Below are 3,059 nucleotides of genomic sequence, written 5' to 3'. Positions count from 1 at the left end.
CTCAGGCTGGTTTCAAACTCCTGAGCTCAAACAATCCGCCCGCCTCGGCCTCCCAGAGAGCTAGGATTACAGGCGTGAGCCACCGCGCCCGGCCTCTCTGCTGGATTTTAACACCAGAGAAATGTTCTGTGAGTTGGGAGGTGGACTGGGTGGATATTGGTGTAGACTGAGAGTCTAGAGCTTCTAGCCAGGGTTTTGGAAGGGTCCCCTTACCTCACTGTCAATGGCAAAACAAAAAGATCTTCCTCTTTTCCTGCCCCTCGCTCTCATGTCCTTTTCCGGGTCTCTGAGGTTGTGTCACTACCATTGCTGTGGGGTTGGGAAATGCGTTGGGGTGCGAGACGGGGGAAGCTATGCTTACGACTGGGGTGAAAGTTTTCAGGGGATTCCTCCCCGGGGCCCCCAGAGTCTCCGAGTCCTTCCCGCTAACTAACCCTGCTGTGTCGTCGTCTTGGTCCCCTGAGATCCTCGAGGGACTGAGATGAGTACAGAAAAATAACCTCCCACTTTTACAGGTGTGGACACTTTCACATCCATCCTTTTCATGATTCTTCACTGACCCTGTGAAGTTGGGGCCTTGGGTTAGATCTTGGGGTACAGAGGCTTGATATAGATGAGGCAGGAGGTACGATGAGCTTCAGAATGGAAGTCAGAGGATGGGGTGCTGCACCCAGCTCTGTAGCGTGCTGGCACATGCCCTGGGCAGGTGACTTGGTTCTCCTAGGCCTCAGTTTCTAATTGGTCAAAGGAGAGCCTGAGCTCGCAGGTGCTTTGTAGACTGTTAAAGACTCCCCAGCAGGTTGGGGTTTATGGCAGGGGGTACTGTGGCTCGGGGCCCTTTGAGGTCACTTCATGCCATTTAAATGCTGCTCCATGAAAGAGGTGAGTGGCTTCTCCCTCCTGGCCCTGCCTGTACTCAGGGAGGCCCAGGAATGACCAGCCATGGCATGGGAGTATGTGCCCAGGAGGGAGGTGGGAGGAAGGTCTGTCCAGTGCCACCTCCCTGCCCCGTGCCTGGCTCCTACTGGCAACCCGAGCCCTTGGCCTCCCAAGCTGATCCTGGAATGTAAACCCCAAGCAAAGCACATTCTTTCACTGGGTCACCAGCTCCTGGCCCTTGGTAAGGGAAGACGGAGCCAGCATTTCTCTTGGCCCTGAGTGACACTAGCACAACCTGGTACCAGGGGCTGTTATTACAAGGCTGGATTAATCAGCTGGCTGTCACCCACAGCTCATAAAAAGCCTAATTCCGACCTGTCACTCCTGGTAGAGCCCACAACAAAGGGCAGAAGGAACCCAGTTCTTAAGCAGGGGGTTTGGGATACTGCTTATTTCCTGGCTCTGACTCCTTGCGTCAGCCGCAGCCATAGAGGAGCCTGGAGGGAAGGGGGCCTTAGAAAGATTCCTCTCGAAACTGGCGCTGTCTTTGGGCTCTTTGATTTCTGATTTTTATTCAGCTCAGGGAGCACTGGGCAGAGGTAAGAATGGAGGCTGGAAGGGTGCGACTTTGTGAAGGGCCTTTGAGGGAGGGTTTTTATGCTCCATGAGGATGTAGTCAAATCTGTAGACAAGAAGGATTTCTGGAAAGGCACAGGGAATTGAGCAGCCAAGTGGAGGGGGCTAGGGGAGAGCCTGGGGGTGGGTAACGGGAGTTAGGGAGCTACTGAGTTTGTCCTCACGTAAGACGATGAGAGTGTGAGCAAAGCCAGTGGCCGTGTGAGGGAAAGAAGAGCAAAGATGAGGTCACTGGCGACCGAGGGCTGAGCTGGCTGCCCTGAGGCCCCAGAGGCCGAGGTCTGAGGTGTAGCAAGACCCAGTTAGAAGGGCAGCTCCAATCCAGGCCCTTCTACAGATGGGCACACCGGATCTGGAGTCGGGAGCCTGGGATAGGGATCTGTACATGACTATTCCCTTATAAACGTTTCGTTTTGAGGCTACGAATTGCTAGGCTGAGCTTGGGACCAAGCCCCATTGGCTGTTGAATGGCAGGCAGGGGGTCCCAAAGTCCTTGTCTCATCCTTCACGTAAGGAGGGCAGAGCTGGGCCACCTTCCAGAGACATGAGTGGGGCTGTAGAGGTCCCTAGCCCTGCTGGCACGGCCATGTTCTCCCTTCCAAGGCTGACCAGAGAAGGAGCCCTGGCAGCCTGGGTAGAGCCCATCCAGCCAGAAGACCACCAGCAGTGAGCCTGGAGTTCCTTCCTGCCCCGCTGTCCATGGTGCAGGCATGCTGAGGGCTGGAGGACAGATTTCCCCCCAGACCAGTCTGGAAAACCATTCAACTCTGAAATGTCACCTAGGGCACCGAGTGTTCAGACACGTCTCTGGCCTCCAGCTCCTCACCCACGGACCCCCCTCGTCATCTGCCAACTACTTCCTCTTTGGAGGAGGGTAGTGGCTGGGAGGTTTTGCATGAAAAAAAGAAACTGTTTCAGGAGCCAGGAGAATCCAGTCTGGCTAAATTAGGAACTGGGACTGGAGCACTAGCACCTTCCTAGTTCTCCCCCTTAGGAAACTTCCCCTTCATTTACTCTACACGTGTTTGTCAAATGCTGGCTCTGTGCCAGGCACACTATGTGCTAAACCTGTGAAGGCAAGTGACAAAGACCAGGTGACCCCCTTTACAGAGCTCTTGTGGAAGTCATGGGACTCCTCTGGGTCTCAGTTTCCTCCCCTGTAAAACAGATGGATTTCAGTCATTATGAAGGATCCAAAGATCCCTCTAGCCATGTGGCAAACTGGGCGAGGGGTTCTGGAGGGAGGGAGCTGCGGCGCGAACAGCCCAAAGCAACAGAGGATCCTGCCCTGGCGAGGACTGAGTAACGTTGCAGCAACACACCGCCCAGTTTAAAAGGATTCTGAGTCTGGGCACCTGCTCTGAGTGTGCATCTGAGAATGCGAGTGTGTATGTGAGTATAAGAGCAAAAACGTGCGCATGAACAGTGTGTAGAATGGTGTGGGGCTGTGTGCATGAGTGTGCAAAAGGGTAAGGTGTTAGTGTGAGGTATGAGAGAGCCGGGGACAGGATGTGCGGGTGAGTTGCAGGAAGCTCATCTGGTAC

The sequence above is a fragment of the Propithecus coquereli genome, unplaced genomic scaffold (genome assembly GCF_000956105.1).
Source record: "Propithecus coquereli isolate 6110/MARCELLA unplaced genomic scaffold, Pcoq_1.0 Scaffold563, whole genome shotgun sequence".
Lineage (NCBI taxonomy): Eukaryota > Metazoa > Chordata > Mammalia > Primates > Indriidae > Propithecus > Propithecus coquereli.
The sequence above is the reverse complement of the archived record's forward strand: the minus strand, read 5'-3'. Positions refer to the sequence as shown.